The sequence below is a fragment of the Callorhinchus milii genome, unplaced genomic scaffold (assembly GCF_018977255.1).
Source record: "Callorhinchus milii isolate IMCB2004 unplaced genomic scaffold, IMCB_Cmil_1.0 Scaffold21, whole genome shotgun sequence".
NCBI lineage: Eukaryota > Metazoa > Chordata > Chondrichthyes > Chimaeriformes > Callorhinchidae > Callorhinchus > Callorhinchus milii.
The window spans coordinates 4,332,891-4,357,666 of NW_024704762.1; the positions used below are offsets into that span (position 1 = coordinate 4,332,891).

A 24,776-nucleotide genomic window follows, 5' to 3' on the forward strand; every position below is an offset into this window, starting at 1 on the left:
AAGACGGAGGGAGGTGAGGGAGGGTTTGAAGGATGGCCATTGTCATTCGCACCATGAGCATGTTATTGAAGTGACAAATCAATCGCGGTCAGTGCTGTAGCTCAGGTCTTCATTGCTGCCATTACTCCTGCACCACCATCGCTGGCCAAGCCTTCAGTCCTTATACCTGTAACCTCTGGAACTCTCTGCCTCCAACCCACCGCTCATTCCCTCTCTGTCTATCTCGATATCGCATGTTAAAACCTACCCCTTCGACACAGCCTATGGTTGCATCCCCTTCGTTAAGCGGTGCGGGACCCTACCCTCCTTGAGGGATGCAGTCCAAATGCAAGTTGTCGCTGTTGATTCCCCTTGATCAGCATCCACTTCCTCCGCTGTGAAGAGCTCCGAGAGTTTAACCCAGGTGAAGGGCGACCTTTAAATGCAAGCTGCTGCTGTTGTTGTTGTCATCATAACTTGGTTCCATTCGATTGACGATGGATCCAGTTTTGATTCACTGGCTTTAGCCGGATCAACAAAAAGAACAAGGTGAGAGCAAAATGCTGGATTATCAGAGCCCAACAATGCGCAGAGAGCGGAGAAAGTCAGCGTAGGTGTGGAGCGCGGAGAGTCAGCAGGTGAATAGGAGGTGAGACGATAGCGTAGACAGGGAATGAGAGGTGGGTGCGAGTGTACACGAGGAGAGTGACATAATCACCGACTGCGACTAACCTATATTTGCCAGGTTTAGCACTCAGTGTTTAATACTAATATCATAATAATAATGATAATGATCCTTGCATTTGATACAGCGCCTTATCACGTCTTCTAGACAGTATCCCACAAAGTCGTGGATTGAAGCGACCAATTTATTATTTTTCTTGATGGATTATTATCAGGCACTTGGAGTCAGGAAACTTGCCCAAGGTTTCGCCCTGCCGGGAATCGAACCCAGGTCTCTCACTTGCGAGGTGAGTGCTTCAGGACTCCTGAGCTACAGAATAATAATAATAATTATCCTTGCATTTGATAGAGTGCCTTATCACGTTGGTCAGATGACCCAAAGCGCTTCACAGAATATACTGCAAAGTGAATTGACGGTGTATTCTGTGGCTAATATTGGAAAAGCAAATCCATTCCACCACAAGATGGATAAACTGTGTAAAGGGAACGCAAATTAAACCAGTGGAGGCTGGGAAGGGGGTGCGAGGGGGAAGGCAATAGGAGGGGAGAGATGGACGGAGAGTGGGGGCAGGGGGAGAGATTGAAAGACTGTGCTGGGGTTCATTTATTTTCACCTCATCAACGTCAAACTGACATTTCTCACTGATTCCTTCAAACACAATGACGATCACTATAAAGTAGCAGTTTCATAGTGTTGCCTAACCCTGTACGACGACAACAAAATGACATTTATATTAAAACCTCTCACGTGGGAAGGACATCCCAAAGTGCTGGACAGTGAAACATCGTCAAAAGGATGTTCGATTCTTTTGTTTCAAATGATTGTTTCACCATTTGCGCAGCAAAGTCCCACAAACAGCCTCAAAGTGAATGACCAAAGCTATCTGGGGGTGGGGGTGGGGGGGGTTGTCAGCCAAGACACCCGGGAGGGAAAAACTCCCTTTTCTCTTTGAGGGATCTTTGACGCTCACCTGTACAGGCAGGACAGAAATCTCAGTTTGACGTCTTATCCGAAGGACCGCACTGTGTCAGAGGAGAGGAAAAACCTGGAATATAAATGGGAATTTTCAAACGTAAACCCGGGATAAAGGGATACGAAGCAGAAAGCCTCAACCTATTTATATTCTCGTTTCGTTTTTTTTTTTCGCGCTCCCCGAGGATCTGGAGCATGACTTGGCAGTGAGACTAATTTAATAGTTCAGTGCTCTCTCTTGCCCGAGACATTAGAGTTGCCGCGGCAACCGTGGTGCAGGATAAAAGCCGAGGGTTCTTGTACGGGGTGTATAATTTATGCACACGTTGATAAACGGGCCTCGAAGTCAGCTCACGATCAACGCCGGAACAGCACGTAAACAACACACAGTTTACTGCAAAGATGGAGGCCAACCAGACCCTCATGTCCACATCGACTCCCTAATACGAGTCCTGTCGCTCAGTGGTTAGAACACTCGCCTCGCGAGCAAGAGACCTGGGTTCAATCCCCGGCAGGGCGAAACCTAGGGCAAGCTTGGGCGAAACCCCTTCCCCCTGCACCCCAAATCTCCCTCCCAGCTCGGACTCCCACTCAGTCTTCATAAAGTGTTTTGAGACGTTTTCCCTGTGTGTAAGTTGCTGTTGCTGCTTTGAATGGGCGGCTGATATCCTAACCCTTTCACAGAACGAGTGTGTGCTTTGTGAATGAGTTCCAGAGTGCAGTTGCATTGTACGTCATCGTACGTCACCTCCGCTGCACCGGCTAACTCCATACCATCAGATTTCCTTTTGAAATTGTGTTTGAAGCCAATGTACAAAGCTCAAGTGGTGGGAATTTTGAATTAAGCAAAGGTATGCTAATGAACATGGGCAGTGCCCCCAGCACCCCACACTGAGTCACACAGGAAGCGATCAGCCATTAACTCATATTTTTTACCTCTTTACCCAATTAGCCTCTCCTAATTGATTCTTACCGCTTGATATTAAATTTGATATTAAATCCTGAGGCTGTCACTTATATCCAGCGTCTGCTGCTAATCACAACTCGACTGAGATTCCACTGCACATTAGTTGTCAGATCACAGGTTCCACAAGAGAGGTTTGGATGAAGAAAGCCCTTATTAGACTTTGGCCTGTTCTATCAGAAAGCCCACACTACCTTCTCATCACTGAAGCTGTTTCTTAAATGGATCCAAAGCGTCAACCGTTCCCTCCCTGAATCCCACTCCATTAGTCTTTGTGTGAAGGCGAATGGAGTAGGTTTCCCCACAATATACACAGGCAATTCACTTTACTCCCCCTACCTCTGCGACCTCCTAAACCCTACCATCCTGCTCGCTCCCTCCACTCAGCGGGCTCCGGCCTGCTTCATGTCCCCTGCCTCGCTCGCCACACTATTGGCAGGCGGGCCTTCTGCCGCTCTGCCCCCACCCTCTAGAACTCTATCCCGCAGTCCCTCCGCCTCGCCACCTCTCTCGCCACCTTCAAGACACATCTCAAGACCCTCCTCTTCGACCGTTCTTTCGATCTTCCTGTTTCCCACCATGACCTCCACCCTCCCCGACCCCGACCCCCAGCTCGGGTCCGAAACTCTTGTCTGTCCAGCGCTTTGGGACGTCCTCCCGTCGTGAAAGGCGCTACACAAATGTAATTTTGTTGTTGTTGTTTACAGTGCATCATGTGAAGCGCTTTGAGACGTCTCAAAGGCGCTATATGAAATGCAAGGATTATTATTATTAAGATAATGGCATCTGTTGTTTGTTTACATTAGGAGAGATCCTAGTTCAGGACCCTGTGACATCCCACTCTATTCCTTCCCCCATTTTGACCTCACTCCACTTACAACTACCCTCTGCTTAATACCCATGAGTCAATTGCAAATCCAAGGTCAAACCTAATCTTCCTTGATGGGGAGGTAACAGAGGGTCTCCACAGAGCTGATCTCCAAGGTGACATATTTGGCAACAGAATGTCAGTATTGAGCCAACCCTCTGTGACAGTCTCAGTGGTCAAGTCCTACCCTCTCCGTCTGGGTAAACGGTTCCACATGCTAAGCCCCCTCTGCGTTTAATGTAAGCTGCCCAACGCATCGACACAGAACCACCTGGGCCTGGGACCGACCTGTCGGGTTAGTCACACCGCAGCTCCACGCCTCGGGTCGGGCTGAGCAACGTGTGACCTGCGCCGAGTGAATTATCGGCACGGCATCCTGGATGTTGGTTCCGATTGATCTGAATTCCACCCGTTTCATCCGGTCCACCCTCACCCAGGGACACGAGAATGTTCCACTGAACATACAAGTTGTCACTGCGCTAAGGCCATTCATTACACACTGCTCTGAGCCTTCCCAGCAGACGCTGGATCGATGCCTGAAAACAGCAACTGGTCACATCGCCTTGTTCTACAAACAAGCGAGCAAGCTCTCCACATTCTCCTGTTCCCTTCAGATCTCATTAGGATTATATCAGGGAAGGAATCAGCACCGATAGACCAAGCGAGTGTGTCAGAACCTGGAGTCCAGATCGTGCGAGGAAGCTAACAAACCACAGCAATAATTCACACTTACGTCAGCAGCTTTCACTTCGGAAGAACGTAATAATAATAATCATAATGATAATAATCATAATAATCATCAGCATCATAATAATCCTTGCATTCAATGCAGCTGCTTATCACATCGTCAAAACATCTCAAAGCACTTCGCAGAATATACTGTAAAGTGAACTGACATTACATTGTGTGGCCGATCATAAGATGTAAGACTGAGCAGGAATCTGAGCTGGGAGGGGGAGGTGGTGGGAAGGGGTGGGGGGACTTTTGGGTGGGTGGGGGGGGTCGGAAAGAGAAGAGGAGGCAGCTTCTCCGAGTGGGCTGGTCAACAGTCCCCCACATCAGTCATTCACCTTGTGGCTCTTTGTCAGACATTGCTGCCCGCAAATTAGCTGCCGCAATTCGCCTACGAAGACACAGTCACTACGCTTCACAGTAAACCCTGTGAAGCGCTTTGAGGCGTCTCGACGACGTGATTAAGGTATTGTATAAAACGTAAGTATTACTATTTTTTATTGTCATCTCCACAAGCCTCATGGTCGACTATTGGACATTGCTGTGCGGCAAATGGTTGCTGCTTTAACCCACAAAATACGCAGTCACTGCAGCTGACAGCAATTCCCTGTGAAGCACTTTGAGGAGCTTTAGGGTTAGAAGCTCTGGGTAGAACGCAGGCAGGGATAATTATTATTATTTTATTATGTTTATTATTCCTGTCTGACCTGGCTTTCAAATAATGACCCGCGCAGGCTGATTAGTTACTGTAAGTCACTGTAACCATTGCACTATAACACTGCGCTGGGCCGGATGTGAGAGAGCTTTTCCTCCCAGGAAAGGATTGTGTCGCTGTCAGCACTTTCTTTTGCCATTGATGGATGAGGTGGGAGCTGGGCACACGTGATACACACATGTCTCCGAGGACATGCCAATGACGATAGGCTGTGCGAAGCGTGCGAGGAGAGGCTGGTTCCTGGCGTGGCACGGAATCTGCCCCGCTAACCATCCACAAACATGTTCCCTCTTTAATATTTACAGCTTTTGGGGAACAGCCAGTGGGAGACATTGAGCGTGAGAGTATGTCTGAGGGAGCCGTGTGCAATGGGGGAATCTCCAGCCTTTAACTCTGTCTGTACAAGGTTTCACCGTAAAGTATTAGTATTACCCGTTTGCTGACTATCTGCGTTTTATGTTTATAATATAATAATAATAATGACAATAATAATAATAATAATAATCCTTGCATTTGAGACGTCTTTGAGATGTCTCAAAGTGCTTCACAGAATACACTGTAAATAAAGTGAATTGACTGTATAATTTGTGGGCGAAACACAGCAGCCGATTGCGCACAGCAGCGTCCCACAAATCCACAATTGTTACCTACAATTTTATGTGGGGGATTTTCAGCAGCCAGGACAACCTTCCCTTCTCGAATACTGTAATGGGATCTTTAACATCTACCTGAACAGGCAGAAGGGATCTCGGTTTAAAGGACAACACAGCTTTAAGAGGTTTCAGGAAATCTGCCGTTCCCTCCCCATGAAATGCCATTGTTAATTTAAAGGCATTTAACAACCCTTTTGGCACTCATTTCACCGTTGGTTCATCAATTAAGATCCACCGCTGGATCCGATGAACTGTCAAATGAACTTAACGTTGACAAGTGTCAGTGGAAAGTGAGAGGCAATCAGAACTGATCACAGACCATTAGTGCCACCTCTCTGTGTCTTGTCAAGCTTTTCTGCTTAAATGAAGCTTTCGTTGTATTTTATGATCTTGAAGTGTTTGAACTCCTCAGTGTCAGACTGCCACGTTGGCTCACTTGGGGGCCAATTTTGCGCTCTAAGCTAGCGGGATTTCTTAATTTAGATACAAAGTCCACAAAATACACTGTCACTACAATTTAAAATCCCGTGAAGCACTTTTAGATGTCCTCCCGACGGGAAAGGTGCTATCTCGAAATGCAGGGATTATTATTCACATTAAAATCAAAACTTTTTTAAAAAATCGCATTTGGTATTGCACTTTTTCACCTCATTGAAACAACTCAAAGGGCTTCACGGGGTTTACTGTAGAGTCTCGTGATTTTTTTTTTGTAGGCGAATGTGGAGGCCATTTTGTCCGCAGCAATATTCCAACAGAAGTTTCCCACAAATAGCCATAGAGTGAAAGATTAATTGAAACGGAGGTTGGGGGTGGAGGGTATTATTATTATTAATAATAATAATAATGATAATAATAATCCTTGCTCCCACGGTCTTGCTCCCCCATACCTCTCCGACCTCCTAACCCCTACCATCCTGTTCGCTCCCTCCGCTCGCGGGCTCTGGCCTGCTTTACGTCCCCTGCCTCGCTCGCTCCAATATTGGCGGACTAAATGATGTTAAAATATTTCTCATTCCCGATGGTCGCATTGCGTTACAATGTTATAGTGGCTGCGCTGGGTGTCACAACACCTCTGTGTGTACGTGGAATGAGATTTGCTGTAGGTGGACACACAGGGATCAGGTGCTGATGTGTGTGAGAGCTTTCGGGAATCCAGACTGACAAGATCCGGAGCTGGTTAAGGATGAGAACCAGGTAAAGAACAATATCCCTGAAGGGAAGTTCAATCGAGTTGGGTTTGCACTGGTGTTCCTGTGCTCTGGGCCCCAAACCTTCACTGAGGCTCTCAACACGTTAAGGCAATATCCACTGGAGCTTTGACAGTGCTTCCTACATGAGCGATAGCGTTGCAGGAGTTACTGCTGGCTGCTCCGCTCGCACTTTGTTTCCAATAAATGTCACTCAGAGAGCAGGATGTGAGAGCGAAGCAGACAGACACCACAGACGAGAAATCAGAGGGAAACATTCTGATATGTGGAAACCAGCCTGTGATTAGCTGCTTGTTCTGTAAAAGATGATCTGTGTTCACAGCACCAGTTTTCAACCCAGCCAGCCTGCGTGCCTGCCACTCAAACGGCAACACCAGCAAAAAAACAGTCACTACACTTGGCAATCGTTACTGTGGTGCTCTCTGAGGCTATTTGTCGTGAGATGTTCTATAATATCCTTGTGATACGTATTCTGTGAAACGCTTTGAGATGACTCAATAATCTGATAAGGCGCCATATATCAAATGTAAAGATTATTCATATTATTATTGCTATATCAAATGCAAGGATTATTATTATTATTATTATATTATTATTATTATCGTAAGAATCCTTACATTTGATTCAGCCCCTTTTTATGTCATTGAGACGTCTCAAAGCGCTTCACGTGATTTATTGTCCGGTGTAGTGACGGCGTATTTTGTAGGCACATGTGGAACGTCCAACAGACAGCCAAGGAAGTGAGTGATCAATTTTATATGAAGGATTGTTGGCCAGGAGACCTGGGAGATAGAAACTCTCCTATTTTCGAACGTCGCCTGCGCGCTGTGTCTCTCGGCTGTGATTTAGAGGCTCTTCACACTGAGAGACTCATTGTCTCAATCCCGTCCATTGAAAGCCGCCTCCTACGTATTTATTTAAGTTCTTTCTTTCTTTCACATATCTCGCTCCATCAGACGGAGGTCTGTCTCAGTCTTTGCCAGACGGATCTGTATTGTTGCTGGCATTCTATTCTCAATGTGTTTGGAATAGGTTTACACTAAGCAGATCGCTGCTCCTGCTATTTATTCATTTGGCTTGTGCTGTTTTCATTGCTGTCGTTGAGGACTCAATCAATCACTGGCCCCAACGCAGGTATCTCTTTTCCCATCCGTAAGGCCTCATTCGCTCAATGCTGCCTTATCACACGTTCACAATTCGGTGTTTAAAAGTCGCAGACCGGGTCTGGAGACGACATGATTTTTTTTTCTCTCTGCTGCACGCAATTTCCCCACAGCCTCCCGAGCAAATATAATTGCCTTATTTCCACAGCGCAGTGGCTGAAATTAGCAATCCCCCCAGCGCCGTGTACAGGCAATCAATCAAACAGAGGCCTGTGTAGCTTCTCTCTCTGCTCAGGGCCACTGGCTGATACTATCACTCCGTGCCGTAAACTACACACTTTGCTGACTGTTGTGCGAAAGGCAGGAAGCTCTGTGCATCTTGAAAGACGATGAGCAGGTCTGCTGCTCCTGCCTAATAGATACTATCAATAATAATAATTATTATTAATAATAACATTGCTTGCATTTGGTATTGCGCCAATATGCAAAATATGCAAACTCCCTGCTCGTCGGCCTTCCCAACTCCTCCCTCCACAGGCTGCAGACAATCCAGAACTCTGCAGTCCGTGTCCTCTCCCGCCCCAACCTCCGTGACCCCATCTCCCCCACTCTCGCCCGACTCCACTGGCTCCCTATCCTTCAGAGGATCCAGTTCAAGATCCTGGTCCTCACATGCAAAGCCCTCCATGGCCTCGCCCCACCCTACCTCTGTGACCTCCTAACCCCCTACCAACCCGCCCGGTCCCTCCGCTCAGCCGGCTCTGGCCGGCTCCACGGCCCCTGACCCACCTGCCCCATTGGCGGGAGAGCCTTCAGCCACTCTGCCCCCAACCTCTGGAATTCAATCCCTCAGTCACTCCGCCTCACCCCCTCCTTAGCCTCCTTCAAGTCCTGCCTCAAGGCCCTCCTCTTTGACCAGGCTATCGGCCACCCCCATTCCCCGAGCCTCCCTTTGCCCCCCAACCCCAGCTCGGGTCTGAAACGCTGTACACTGTCCAGCGCCTTGGGACGTCCTCCCAACATGAATGGCGCTAGACAAATGTAATCTTGTTGTTGTTGTTGCGCCTTTCACGTCGGCAGGCTGTCTCAAAGCACTTCGCAGGATACGCTTGTAGGTGAACACAGCAGCCCAGTTTGCTCACAGCAATGTCTCACAAAGGGAGTTTCTCTCTCCCGGTGCCCTGACCGACAAGGTGCGTGTGTGGGGGGTGGGGGTGGGGGAGCGGTATTGTGCGTGTGTGTGGGGTGGGGTGGGGGGGGAGCGGTGTTGTGTGTGTGTGTGTGTGTGAGCGGTGCTGTGTGTGGGGGGGGGAGGGGTGTTCTCCTTGCTCACCCGCCCCCCCCCCCCCCCCCAACTTGCTGTTTGCATTCTCCCTGCAGAGATTAAACATCGCCAGAGCTTCGCGCTCTCCTCCGACCTTCACAAACGAGCCAAGCTCCCGTGCGAACTTGACTCAATTAACGCAGTGATCACTATTTTCCCACGACTCGCTTTGTTCTGCTTCTCATTTGCGTGAACTCAGTGTTTTTAATGACTGGCTGTTCGCCCACCGCACGGAGCAGAGTGCGGTGGGGACACCTTTCCCCAGTGTAAAGCTGGGGTGGGGGGGGGAGGGGGTAAGATTTCAGGAGGTGAAAGGTCTCCCTCACAGACAGCTGCGCAAACCATCCAGCAATTCCGAATTCCGATCCCATTCCCCGGGGGCTTTCTCAATTCCGGGTTGAAGTCGCAGATAATTGTGATAATTAATGTGGGAATCGAGCACGAGGATAGAGAGCTGCTATGCTCTGGGTCCTCTCTTCTGACCCTGTGGGTTTGGGACTAGTTTGGGAGGAAATAAAGAGTTGGATGCTGGAATGATCTTGTGGCTGTTAGTAATGCGTGTGAGGGAGGGGGTAGTGCTAACACTCAGTATTCCTTAACAAGGGTCTTTGTGATGGAAACCCGATTCGCTGGATTTCTTGGTAAGAAATACTGCAAATTAGAGTCGAGCCTGGACTCGCTCACCGTGAATCTAGTGAAAGCCTCCGACCCACTGAGGGGCGGTGGTGATGCCGGCCTCCCCTCCACTACCATCCATAAAATCCAGATTATACGAAACTCTGCCGCCCGCATTCTCAACCCGCACCAAACTCCGCTCCCCGCGCACTGACTGCACTGACTGCCTGTCCCAGAGAGGATCGACTTCAAGATCCTCACCCTCCTATTCAAGTGCCTGCACTCCTCTGCACCCCCCGACCTCTCTGACCTCCTCTCTCCTCAAAACAGCGCCCGTTGCCTTCGTTCCACCGGGTTCTGGCCTCCTCCTCGTCCCCCGAGTCCTCCGCTCCACCCTCGGCGGCCGGGCCTTCAGCCACTATGCCCCGAGGTTCTAGAACTCCCTTCCTGAGACGCCATCCGGCGCGGAGAGCGCTATATAAATCCAAGTTGTTGTTGTTGATGTGATGAGTAAACCCAGGTGCTGCTGAGTAGATACACGGTGACAATTGCTAACAGCTGTGCCTTCTGTTGCTCCTATATCTCACATGTTGGCCTATCCTTACCCTTCACACTGCACAGAACACACCAGAGCAGATCAGAGGAGGTGAAGACAGACAGAAAGGTAGGGATTCCTCAGGGTGACGTCAAATGGGTTGAAAAGCCTCCTTCACCCCCAATGTATCTTGTGATCTCGGTCCCCTTTTACATTGTTCCCCTTTTATCGAATTCCCTTCTAAAAGGCATTAAAATAACAATAATCCTTGTGCTTGATAGAGCGCATATTGACGTCAAAAAAAGTCACTGAACTCTTCATAGTACTAACCATTGAGCAAGTGTAGTGACTGTGTATTTTGTTGGCAAAACCAGCTGTCAGTTTGTGCACAGCAACATCCCACCAACAGCCATGAAGTGAGTGACCAGTTTTATCTGGGTGGGGGGGGTTGTTGGCCAGGACACCGGGAGAAACTCCTTTCACGTTTCCAATGTGACATAAAAAATAGACTAAAAAAAAAGGGGTTATATTTTTCTGGATTAATGGAATCTGCCTTTAAACAATCCACAACTTTGGTCTTGGACACAGGGAAATGGTTTCTCCTGGTGAACCCTCTCAAAGTAGGGTCTCCTCTCAAATATCTTTGTTCTATTGGCCTGATTTCTCCAGTCTCTCCATTAATACACCCCCCCCCCCAACCCCCACCATCTCTCCATCCTGAGCGTATCTTCTCTCTACTCTTCTCCAGGGCTTGCGCAGTGTTGCCATTGAGACCGAAAAGATATTTGGTGGGTGAAAATGATTTTGCTTGCGAACGTGTATCTGCACCTCAGAGCCATGGCGGGAAGCGGGTAAAGCGGCTAAAACTCCCACTGCACAGAAGTGACCAACAGCGGAACAAGTCTCCGTGTACCATTGCCAACGGCACCAACTCGTTCACGAAGGGTAGAGTCGCCACCTGCTGGCGGACGCGCAGAATTACACAAGCGGTGACGTGTCGCCAGTGCTGAGGGGTCGCGTTAAGACAACTCAAAATCCACGCTTTACAATCCAATTTGACCTGATTTCTGATTTGTTGATTTGCTCGGCTTCGTACACACGCTCACGCCACTATACAGTCATACCCCGTGAAACGCTTTGAGACGTCCTGATGTGAAAAGAGCGGTGTCAAATGTAAGTATTATTATTATCCTAACTGAGGCAGGAACAAGTTTCGAGTGTAATTTGGGGGAATAATATGGGGTTATAAATCTCCTGGGATGATTATGACCATCACTTGAGACTTTAATTTTCGGTTTTGCCTTCCGTGTATGATTTTGCCCATAAAATACACAGTCACTCCACGTTACAATGTATCCCGTGAAGCGCTTTGAGACGTCTCAATGACGTGATGACGCGCTGTATCAAATGCAAGGATTATTATTATTATTAATTAGTAATGGTGGAACCTCCGCTCGAACCTTTTCCCGTCTTATTCCCATTTTGCGCCCACACACATCGCTCTATCGACGAGACTAAACCTTGCGAACGTCCAAACTTTTATGGTGAGCAAAACATCGTTGAAAACTTTGTTCGGAAAACAATGGTCAGGGCCCGGCCTCCTGCCTCGCCTGGTCACCTTCGCCCTTTCGCCTCCTCAGGATCTCGCGAGCAGCCTTCAGGCCGGTGAAGTAGAAAGTGGCCCAGTATTCCTCGTCCTCCTCCGGTACCATCATCAACTCTTTGTCCGAGATCCACGGTTCCGGCCGGGGACAGAAGATCTGGTGAATGACCTGGTCCTGGCGACTGAGATCAAAGTACTGAGGTCGCTCAGTGCATTGATGGTCAGAAGCTTTGGGCTCTGGGTTAGTCTGTGGCTGTTTCTGCACCACGGCATCTCCTGGGATTAGGATTGGAGTTGGGGTTGGGGTTGGGGTTGGGGTTGGGGTTGGAATGGGATTGGCCAGAGCTTTGCTGATCTCCCAATAGGGCGAGTACCAGAAATAATACCTTGGAGTGCCATCAATTGAGGAGGTGTAAAAATGGACCCGGCTTCTATGATTCCCCGGGAATTTATAATACTGCAGAGTTATCTCTCTAATGTTCTTGCACAGCGCAGCTCTGTCCGCTTCTGTGGTCGAGGCTCGAGGGAGGGGTGTCCTCCCTCCAGGGGAGGGGGTGACTTGATCTCCCCCCTGGCGTGGTGAGGGAGGGGCGAGCGATTCCGATGCGGCGGTGAGGCCTGGGGCGACCACATCTGGGGTGACCACATCTGGCTTGAGGGTGGGCGACGCTACAGGTGTCGGCGTCCTGGAGGGAACTGACGCTGCCGGGGGGGCCTGCATCCCCACATCTGGAACGATGGCAGTGGGCGGGGGTGGGGATGGGGTTCGGGGTGGGGTTGGGGTCTCTGTAGCTGACTCAGGTGGAGATTCCACAACTGGACCATCTGCAGACTTGTTGCCCGACTCTATCTGGGGGGGGTCGGGGTCAGGGTCAGGATCGGGGTCAGGACAGCTGCCCTTCTTTGCACCACCTGCCCTAGAGCTTTTGGAAGGGCGCTTTTTGGTGTGTGAGTCGCCAGGAGCCTCCTTCATTTGGGAAATGCTGTCGGCGTCCTGCAGAGCAAAGGAAACAACACTGACAATGCAAACAGGACAGCTCACAACATCTGCTCACAAGGTTTTCCGCACAGGGCTCAGTGGCCTGTTCCTTCTTTCAACCACCAGGTGGCAGAACATCCCCACCCGAGAAATGGTTTACAATAGTCTCAATGTGGTCCAACCCAACGCTACGTGTCGGAGTTACATAGATTTAGGCAGAGGGATAAGGCACCTTTTGGCCCAACTCATCAATGCAGGTCTTGGTACCCTACACAAGCCTCCGTTCCTCCTATTCCCATATCCTATTCCCCTATATTCCCTCCTCTCTCATGTATGCGTCAAATTTTCTTTGAAATATATTAGAATATTCAGCACAGAAACAGGCCATTCGGCCCAACTGGTCTATGCCGGTGTTTATGCTCCACATGAGCCTCCTCCTGCCCTTCCTCAACTAAGCCTTCAAGCATTGATGATTTTTTGCTTCTACCACTGTTTCCGGCATGTTCTGGATAAGGTGGTAACACTCTCTTGGTTGAGTGAGAAGATTGTGGGTTAAAGGACCTTTGGATTGTTACAGTCTCGGGCAAAGACACGATGGGCTGAATGGCCTCCTTCTGTGCTGTATAATTCTATGATACTCTGCTACTCCCACGCAGTGCTGGGGGTGTGCTGCATTGTCGGAGGTGCCGTTCTTCGATGAGACGTTAAACCGAGGTCCCGCCTGCCTGTTAAGGTGGATGTTAAAGATCCCATGGTCCTATTTTAAAAGAGGAGGGAGCTCCTCCCGGTGTCTTGGCCGATAATCCTTCAAATAAAATTGGTCTCTCCCTCCATGGCTGTTTGTAGGACATTGCTGCATACAAACTAGCTTCTGTGTTTTGCCCATAAAATACAGTCACTGCACTTTACAGTGTATCCTGTGAAGCACTTTGAGACGAGAAAGGCACTGTAGCAAATGTAAGGAACTCGGTTTAATGTCTCATCCGAAGTATGTCTCCCCCCCCCCCATCCCGTGATGCAATCCCCTCAACACCACATTGGAGCGTCAGCTTAGATGATGTGATTCCAGGTCCCGACGTGGGGTTTGAACCCACATCCGTCTGACTCGGAGGCGAGAGCGCTACCAACTGCGCCACAGGCTGAGACACGCAGCTGATTATGTGACCGATGTGGTGCACTTACTGCTGTGCGGGTGGTGCAGAGCTGGAAGGCGGTGAAGGAGCAGCTGGTTACTTTGGAGGCTCGGCTGCCTCGGGCTTTGTTTGGCTTCGAGGTTTTATTCCCCATTTCACTGCGAACTGCGAAAGGAAGAGCAAACGTTCAAAGCTACGCAAGTCCTGAGGCTCAGTAGTTAGAGCACTCGCCTCGCAGGCGATAGGCCCCCGGGTTCGATTCCCGGCCAGGGTGAAACCTTAGGCAAGTTTCCTCACTCCAAACGCCTCTGTAGCAGTAAGTAGGAACCTGGTTGTGAGTCGATCGGTGGATTAGTTTCTGGGGGTAATAATCCCTTCAAAAAAATAATAAATAGTAATAATTTAGTCACTCAGTCCACGGCTGTTTGTGGGACGCTGCTGTGTGCAATTGGCTGCCGCGTGTCGTCCACAAATGCACAGTCAATTTACTTTACAGTGTATTCTGTGAAGCGCTTTGAGACGTCTCAATGACGTGATCAGGCGCCATATCAAATGCCCGGGTTATTATTATCAACAACAACAACAATATTATCGCCATGGAAACGCCACAAGTCACACGTCAGGTTCATTGCAAGGAAAGAGCGTCGCGAAAACGTCGCAAATCTCACCCCATTACCTGGTGTTCGGTGGCGATGACTCACCTCAGCCGGTCTCTAAGTGTCTTAGTCTCTGTGTGTGACAGCTGCAGTTCCCAGCGAGGGAGCGACTGACTGTGAATCACATGCACATCCCGGACACCTCGACCTGTGGTAGTGGGTGGTGGGGTGGGTGCGGGGGAGAGATTGCAACGTCTCCCGAGCGCCTTGGTGTGACTGAGGGGAGGGGGTGGGGGGGAGGGCGCTGGGTGGGGGGAGTTGCTGAGATTGTGATGTTTGGTAGATGGATGACAACAGTTCCTGAGCTTGTGTTTGGTCTTCTATCTCATGGATCCCATTGTGATCCACTTCACACCATTGCATTGTGATGTAGGAGGGGGGAACGGGGGTGGGTGGGGGTTGGTGGGGGGAGAGAGGAGTGATCTAACACACGCTGTGCATTAATAATCCCTACAATAAATAAGTAAAATAATAACAAATTGGTCATTTTCAATCCACGACTGTTTGTGGGACACTGTTGTGCGCAATTGGCTGCTGCGTTTCGGCCACAAAGTATACAATCAATTCACTTTACAGTATAATCTGTGATTTGGTTAGAGACATTTAACTGATGTTATAAGGCGCTATATATCAAATGGAAGGATTATTATTGTGGTCTGAAAGTTTTACTCTTATTGGGTTAAATGGGGCTGAATGTTTGGCTCTTTCCGTTCTGAAGCACAGACACGATGGATCTGATGGCTGCCATGCCATCTGTGCTGTAAATGTCTATAATAATAATAATAATAATAATCCTTGCATTTGATATAGCGCTTTTCACGTCTTCTTGACGTCTCAAAGCGCTTCACAGAATATACTGTAAAGTGAATTGACTGTATATTTGTGGGCGAACGCGGCAGCCAATTGCGCACAGCAATGTCCCACAAACAGTCGTGGATTGAAAATGACCAATTTATTAATGTTTTGTTTTGGAGGGATTATTATTAGGCTCTGTGTGGAGTAAGGAAACTTGCCCAAGGTTTGGCCCTCTGCCTGGAATTGAACTCAGGTCTCTCACTTGCAAAGCGAGTGCTCTAACCACTGAGCTACAGATCTACGGTCCCATACGCGCCCTTCCCTCGATCCATTCCCACACCCGACCCCCCCCCGCCCCCCCAACCCACCCATCCTACCAATTCCCCCGTAACTCAACGGTGGCCGTGTGTGCAGTGATTGAGATTTCTGCATTTCTCATACGTGGCCACGAGAGGGTACTATTGCGCTTTGCAAATCAGTTCAATGAAAAGCTGAAATACAGTAAAACCACATGAATTAACATTTTACCCGGTGCCAAAAACACAAAGGTGTGAAAGCGCTTCACAGCCTTTCTGTAAAGTGTAATTGTAGGCAAACTCAGGAGCCAATTTGCACACTGCAATGTCCCACAAACAGCCGAGGAAGCGAGCGACCAGTCTTATCTGGGAGGATTGTTGGGCAGGAGAGCGGGAGAGGGAAACTCGCTTCGTGTTTCGAACAGCGCTGTGGCATCCGTCTAAGCCAGCACAAGCGGGGCTTCGGGTTAACGTTTCATCCAAAGGGCCGCATCTCAGACAATACAGCGCACCCTCACACACACACACACACACACCCCCACCCAGCATTGCATTGGAGTGTCAACCCAAGCCGTATGAGACCAAAATCTCAACGTGGGGCTTGAACCTTCTGACTTCGAGCTGAGAGTCCTGGCAATGGGGCCAGTCTGGCCCAGGGTGGACGTGACTAGAAGCACATTTATGTGGTGTTCTCCATCTCCTCAGATTGGTTCTTGTGGCTCAGTGCTGGCTTGTTGTGGTTACTGACTCTCTAACCACTACATTCTGGCAGTTGGAAACACTACAAGGTTGGCTCGCAATAGTGTGTGTGGGGGGGGGGGGGGGCTGGCGAGGAACCAGTAAGATGCCAAGGGGTGGGGCGAGGGGGGAGAGGGTCAGGAGTGTGCAGGGGGCCAGTGATCGCTGTTGTGCGGTATTAATGTTGATCTCGTAGCCAAACCACTTACCAGCACCAGTTAAGTGTCCAGGATCTGACAGCCAACACTGGTGTCAAGCAGCCAGGCAATTAGCTTTGTGGTTTTGTGTGGGAGCTATTAAATAAATCACTGGAACATGCAGAAAGTTCTCCAAATACTCAACAGCGATCTCTTCCAAAACTATGGAGAGAAATTACTCAGATATGAGACAGGCTTAGCCGCAAATATTCACCAGCCCACTTTCCCCCCCCCCCCACCCAACCACCCACACCTCAACCCACCCCCTCTCAAGCCTACTCGACTAGTTGTACTCAGAGGTAAAGCAAAATGAGGCAGAGCGAAACAAAATACAACTTACAAGGGGGGACACTTTCCCTCAATCCCTCCGCCTCACACCCTCTCTCCCCCTTTTTTCAAGTCCCACCTGAAAACCTTCCTTTTCGACCGCGTGGTAGAATCCGAGCAGTAATGCAGCGATACCTGTAACAACAAGTAAACGCATTAGGAACCCGCGTCTGTGACAAATTTTCGAGACGTTCTCCTAACCCAAAGGGTGACTTTATTTCCAACACGAAACCTTTGTCTCCGTTCATTCCAGTGGGAGCAGCTCACGTGACGGCAGCAAATTGGAGACAGACTCCAGATGGGTGAGAAGTAAACATGAGTTGTTTTTTCGCGTTCGGAGGTTAATATGAAGTCCTGTAGCGTATCGGTTAGAGCGCTTGCCTCGCGAGCGAGAGGATCTGGGTTCGATTTCAGGGCCGGGCAAAACCGAGGGGTAATAATCCCTCAAAGAAAAAATGCGGTCACTCAATCCATAACTGTTTGTGGGACGCTGCTGTGCGCAATTGGCTGCTGCGTTTCAATCAATCGATGCATTTCCCGGTTTGTCTTGATTGGATTTTCTTGATTTATGGCAGAATCAAGGAATATTTAGTCCAGAGCATTTATTTTGTTGGCCGACCAAAATGATTGGCCACCACCGTGTTGGACCAAAGTCCTATCTGTCCATTCAGGTGGGACCTTAAAGAACCCTCACGACTAGTTGAAAAGAGAAGGGAGTTTCTCCCGGTGTTAAGGTCCAACAATCCTCCAGATATAACTGGTCATTTGCTTCGCAGCCGTTTGTGGGATGTTGCTGTGTTGCTCTCTGCAAATTGGCTGCTGACTTCACCTACACACACAGTCACTGCATTGTACAGTAAATCCTGTGAAGCGCTTTGAGATCTGATAACGCGATGGTAATAATCCTTGCCTTTGGTATCGAGCCTTTCGCATCGTTGAGACGTCTCAAAGCTTTTCACAGGATACACTGTCAAATGGAACGAGGGCGTATTTTTACGGGCGAAAGGCGGCAGCCAGTTGCAAACAGCCGATGAAGATGAAGAAGTGAGCAACCAATTTTATTTGGGTGGTGGGGGCGGGCGGGTGTGGGGATTGTCGGCCAGGACACCAGGAGAGAGAAACCCCCTTCCCTTTTCAAATAACGCCGTGGGAACTTTAACATCCATTCAAACAGGCAGACGGGACCTCGGTTTAACGTCTTATCTGACGCGTAGGGATTAGGTTTGCTTCCCTCCCCCCTCCCCACATGACTATTGGGTAACATGTAAGTGATGTATAAAGCAGCATGATTAGCCAACTTAAAACAGCATTGAGACGCCCACAGAGAGTTGGAGTTGGCGGGGGTGGGGTGGGGGGGTGGTGGTGGTGGGGGTAGGAATTGCCTGTAGTGCACACTCATACCCATTAGAGGTGCTCTGACACTGCGACCGACACAACTAACAAACAGCGCAGGACAAAGGCTTGGATGTGAAGCTGAAGCTGTCTCTTGCTGTTCTTCTGTCAGCCTGTCAAAGCAAAGGGGAGGGAGGGGGTTCCTGACTGAAGACAACCTCCCTCCTTCTATCCAACCCTTACACACACACACACACACACACCAGCACTCCACCAGCTCCCAGCTTTCCTATTCCCAGAGAGACTGAGCCTCTATTGCCAGGCACTGCAGAGTGAAGACAGGAGGAGGGAGAGAGAGAGAGAGCGAGCGAGCGACAGAAAGAGCGAGAGAGCGAGGCAAAGAGAGAGAGAGAGAGAGGAAGAAGAAGAAGAAGAAAAAAAGGCGCAGACAATGGAGTAAGTGGATCCTTGTATTAAATCTGCTCTTGAAGAATAACCTATTGATTGAGACGCCCGGTGTGGGAGTGGTTGTATCACACGGTCACTCAATGCCTCCGAGCAATTGACTGTATTTCAGAGATCAGAGAGAGGCAGACCGACACTGCGATGCTCTCCGCACATCTCTGCAGTGCTTTTCCATCCAGAGCCCAGGGTTGGGTTGGGTTGGGTTGGCTGTGCTGCATACAGAGGCGATGTGACTGCAATGTATTTTCGAAGCAATTTATCCTCTTTTTTTTTTGCAGGGGGAATGGGGAAATGATCCCCATGTTTATATTGCTGGTTTCTGCCTTGTTGGATCTCCAACATGGATGAATTCCTGGGGGGGTTGGGGGTAGGTGGGGGGGGGGGGGGGAGACAAAAATAATATTGCACTGTATTTTTGCCCCTGTAACGGAGGGCTGGGGGGTGGGGGTGGGAGCTCATTGAATATAGGGGGACACGAATCTCCCCAGGGATTCAGTGAGCTTTCAATTACTATTGTTGATTTATTTAGTTGTTGTTGTTCCCCCTTCGCACCCCAAATATAACCACCACACCCCCACCCTACCCTCCCCACCCCCCAACCGAATTGAAACCTCCCTTCATTTCACGTTCTGACAGACCATTGAAAAGTTGCTCTGGTGGTCTTGTTTCGTTTATATTGTGTAAGGAGCCGCGACTTAACCCTTTAAGCAGTGTTCCGCTATAACCGAGCGCCTTGGGAACGCTCTCCCTCGTCCCTCCCGCCAACTTGCCCCCTCTTTCCCCGAAGGCCTCCCTCTTCGACCATACTTACGGTCGTATCCCACCCCCCCCCCCCCACCCCACCCCAGGCTTGGGGTCAGGCTCTGCCACTGTTAAGCGCTCCGAGACGCTGGCCAGCATGATGGGCGCTATATAAATGCAGGTTGTTGTTGTTTTGTGCACGGAAAGTGATGGAGGGAGGAGTCGGCGAGTGGCAACCATTGCGCTGTTGGTGCCCCGGAGTTTTTTTTGAAACATTGGGATTCGCGTCTTGCATTCGTTGGACAGAGCTTGGCTTGTAACGTTGCTGTTTTAGGGGGAAGGGGGGAACTAAACCATTTCTTACCGTTGCATTCTTCCGTACCCCACCCCACCCTCCCCCAACCCCCGCCTGCCCAACTCGGCCTCGCTTATAGTTGCACATCTCTGAGCAGGTGCCCTGTGCAGTGCCGGGGTCTCCGCTAAGCCGTGCTGTACTGTCACCCACCAATCGATGGGAGCGCAGGGGGAAGAGGGTGGAGGCGGCCTTTGGTGAATGGGGAAACCTTTCCAGCCAAGTGCTGGGAGGAGCGATTCGAGAGAAGAGCAAAATACGGACCTGAGTCTTATCAATAATGAACAGTACCAATAACTAGAGTGGCCGTATTTCGTAAACCAAAGCCGGGGACACGTACGTGAAAGAATTGAACTCTCCACCATTGCTGACGCTGGCAGTACTGGAGAAGGGTGTTGGATTAACGGGTGTGTTTCTTTGATGAGTGCACCTGTTTTTAGAATGTTATCGCTCTTGCTCAGTTTGTCGCTGAACTCATGACGGGCCACATTTGGCCCCAGGGACACACAAATACCTCATCCCGTGGACTGTCCCCGAAAATTGGGGACATACAGTTACTCTCTCTACCGATAACCTCAAAACGCCTCTTTTCTTTAAGGTCCACCCGAGCAGGGAGATGGGACCTCGGTTTAACCTTCAATCTGAAGCACGGCACCTCCAATGCAACGCTGCTCCAGTATTGCACTGGAGCATCAACCTAGACTATGATCTTTGACCTGGGGCTTGAACCCCCCCCCCCCATCCCACTCCCCCCCCCAACCATCGGACGCAGAAACATAAGCGTTACCAACTGAACCAGGCAGACACTGTTGCAGACCTACCTTGGAGCTTGAGCTCGCAGTCTAGACTGACATTCTAGTTCAGCGGCGGGGTGGGGGGTTGCATTGTCGGAGGAGCCGTCCTTCAAATTAGAAGAGAAAAACGAAAGCCCGTTTGCCTGTTCAAGTGGACGTCAAAGATCCCGTGACACTACTCAGAAGGAAAAGGGAGTTTCTCTCTCTCCAGTGTCTTGGCCAACAATCCCCCAGGTAACGTTGCTTATTTAAACCACGGCTGTTTGCGGGACATGGTTGTCAGCAAATTGACTGCCGCAAACACCCACAGAATACACAATCACTGTACTTGACATCAATCATCATTGAGAGAAACGAGATGTTTCGACAGAGGCGCTGGATTAAATGTAAGGATTATTATTTGATAATTTTCTATTGCTATTGGCCTCACTGTTCCTGAGCTGGGAAGGGGTGGAGGTGGATGACTCCTGTTGAATTGGACGCACATGTTGTTGACTGTGAACACGTCAAATAATTACTGCCAACACTTTTTTTCATGGGCTTAATACAAAGAGTGGCCACTTAGGTGAGTGTAACGTGATCATAATCCTCGTGTTTGATGTAGCGTGTATAACATCCAGATGTCTCAAAGTGCTTCATCAGTTATTGCTGTCGGGCGGAGTGACTGTGTATTTGTAAGCAGATGTAGCTCGTGGTTCTGAGTCTCTACCGGAGTGGGAGGGAGCTGGGGGAGTAACTGCTGGAGATATAAAATCATAAAAAAAAGCTTTTTCTGCTACAAGCTCTTGGAATTAACCATTTTGTGGCTGTACAGTGATACAATGCAACACAAAATAACATTTATACAGCGCCTTTCACGTCGGGAGGGCCTCCCAAGGCGCTGGACAGTCAGGGATTTGCACCCGAGCTGCGGGTCGGGATCGCAGAGGGTGGAGGGCAGGGAGGGTAGGAGGGTAGCAGAAGGCACGGTCGAAGAGGAAGGTTTTGAGACCCGCCTTGAAAGAGGCAAGGGAGGGAGCGAGGTGAAGGGAATGTAGGATGCAGTTTTATAGGGTGCAGGCAGAAAGGCTGAAGGCCCGATCGCCGATGTTGGGGTGGGCCGGGCGGGGGACATGGAGCAGTCCACAGCCTGCTGAGCGGAGGGAGCATTCAGGTTGATATGGGACGCTGCTATCTGCTGAGTGGAAGTGGTTTTGGTATTGTATTTTGTGTTGTACTCAGAACTGAGGTGGGAGAGAACCAAGTGTGTTGAGCAGCTGAGATGTACAGAGCAGGAAAGGCTTGGATTTGACCCCAGGTCCTTGCTGGGTCACTTGGCTTCCGCTCAGGTGGTTTTCAGGAGCTACGCGTGGCCCCCGGACACAGCTAAGGAGAAAGGGCTGGAATGAGGGAAATAATCCTTCCCACAAAAAAATTGGTCACCCAATCCACGATTATTTGTGGGACACTGCTGCGTGCAATTGGCTGCCGCGTTTCGCCCACAAAATACAAAGCATAGTACAGTATATTCTGTGAAGCGGTTTGAGACGACTCAATGACATGATAAGGTGCTAATTCAAATGCAAGAATTATTATTGTTGTCAGCCAAGGGATCCAACCATTGGGTTTTAGCCAGTGACCTCCTCTGGAATGTGCGTGTGAAATGTGTAATGTGTGTTGTGTGTTGTGTGGTGTGTGTCTGTGTGTGGGGGACAGGCTTTGAGCAAGATAGGATTAGGAGGGCTTGGTTCAGCTCTTGAGCTGTGTTAAGTATGGAGGTGGCATCAATATCCTGCGTCTGAGACGCACTGTTTATCATAGCGGCTCAGTTGCTGAGTGGCTCAACTGATTTGCTATGGATGGAGAAGTGAGGAAGCAGGGGACAGAGAAGAGGAATCACATATACATTTCAGGGAAGCAGTTCAATGATATTGATGCAGGAGCTTTGTAGATGATGGTCACTGACCCAGCCTGGTCCCCTCCTTACCACAGCAGGGTGTCTGCTCTGGGAAAAGAAAGGGGGAAAAAACAGTGTGTTGATTATCACAGCAGTCCCGAGAAGGAAGCTGCTCCCAACTGGTAGCACTCTCGCCTCTGAGGCAAAAGGCTGTGAGCTTGAGTCCCGCGTTACGTCTCCGAGCTCACAGTCTAGGCCAGTGATGGACAACCTGTGGCCCACGGGCCAGCAGTGGCCCCCGGGGCTGTCAAGAAGCCCCCAAACATTTGCACAAGTCCACGCAAGTCCGTGTCTCAATCATTCGTGCGTTTCCAGTTATTTCTTGATTGATTTGTGGCGTAAATCAAGAAATATTCAATCAAGAAGTTTTTTTGTTTGTGGGCCAACCATAAAGTTGCCCACCAGTAGTCTAGACTGACCTCTAGTGCAGTGCTGAGGGACCACTGTATTGTCAAAGGTGCCGTCCTTCAGATATGAGACATTAAACCATGATCCTGTCTGTCTGTTCAGGTGGACACGGCACGATTCGAAAAGAGAAGGGAGTTCCTCCAGGCATCCTGGCCAACGATCCCTCTGTAAAAATAATCGTTTTGTTCACTTCCTGACTGATCGTTGGACACTGCTGTTGGTTGTTATGTTTGCTCAAAAACAGTCACTACATTTAAGCTGCAGTTCTTGGGAGTAAGAGGCTTTGAGACGTATCAGGATCCTAAGGTGCTGGATATAAAGTCCTCTGTTTTTAAGGGTGGAGATGAGGGAATGATTGAGCACATAGTGTCTGTCTCAGCCTGTTATGTGTAGTATTCAGTGAGGGTCCAGATGGAGCTTGGCTTGCTGACAGATTAACAGATAAATTCCATCTCGCTCGCCCTCTTTCCCCCATCCCCCCCCACACTCCCCTCCCAATCAAAGAAAAAGAGTTGCATTAGCTCATTCAAAAAAAAACACAATTCACATTGTAACAGGGACTGATTCGGACACTAGGCTGCCAACTCTACACAGCAAGCCCAGTAATTATTAGAGCGAGTGCATCCAAAACTATCGCCTCAGTTTAGTCTCACAATTCAGCGGTTCCAGTTCAGGAGTGATTGATATTCATAATAATCCATACGTTTGCTACAGCACCTTTCAAGCTGGGAGCATGTCTCAAAGGGCTTCACAGGATATACTGTGAAGCATATCTGTGCATTTTGAAGGCGAACTGGGCAGACAGTTTGTTGCACAGCAAAGTCCCACAAATTTTTTTGAACCTGGGGGCTTATCGGCCAGGAGACTTGGAGACTCTCCCTTCTCTTTTCAAATATCGTCATAAGGACCTTAGTTTAACGTTTCATCTGAAGGACGGCACCTCTGACCATGCAGCGCTCCTCCAACACTCACTGGAGCGTCAATTAAGACAATGTGAGCACAAAATCTTGACATGAGGCTTGAACCTTCTGACTCGGAGGCAAGAGCGCTACCAACAGCGTCAAAAAGGCAGATCATGGAGGCACAGAGGAGTTGTCTCCATCAAGCTATAGATCGATCCACCAGAGATGGACAATATAAAATGAAACCATCTCGAATTGAATCCATAGCAACTGAACATATTTGCCATATTCAAGAAGAGAAGGAAGTTCCTCCCAGTGTCCTGGCTAATAACGCCCCCCCAGTCAATTTGATTATTCACCCCCTGGCTATTTGTGGGACGTTGCTCCACGTAAATTGGCTGCGTGTTTGCCCGCAAACGCAGAGTCACTACACGTGGCAGCAAGTCCCTACTTTGAGACCTTGGGTGGGGGGGGGTTGTATCAAAATACAAGGAATATTATTGTAACGGACTGTCCGCAGTTAAAACAAGCGGCTTTATAAACAGGAGTTTCTGGGGTCAAATGGGCATGGCTGTCTAAACAACTTACCCCAGAGTTGTGCGGGGCTGTGTTTATACTGAGATGATGAGAGGCAGCCTGCAAGGGCGAGGAGGTGTTAGCATCCCCCACGCGCATCCCCCACGCCCACTGTAAATGGAGGCTCTCCTGGTACAATCTAAATACATGGAGACGACAGCAGACAGCCCAGCCTGGAGCAAGTGGAGTCGCT

The 24,776-nt window shown here is 49.4% G+C and overlaps 1 protein-coding gene across 1 annotated transcript in view; it reads left to right on the plus strand.

Annotated features, from left to right (window-relative positions):
• The first annotated feature begins 21,117 nt into the window (after positions 1-21,117).
• LOC103183524 (paralemmin-1) overlaps positions 21,118-24,776 on the plus strand; it is a 49,329-nt gene continuing 45,670 nt past the window's right edge. The window contains exon 1 of the mRNA XM_042342707.1: positions 21,118-21,147. The gene's annotated coding sequence lies outside the window, so the exon portion shown is untranslated. The remainder of the gene's footprint in view (positions 21,148-24,776) is intronic.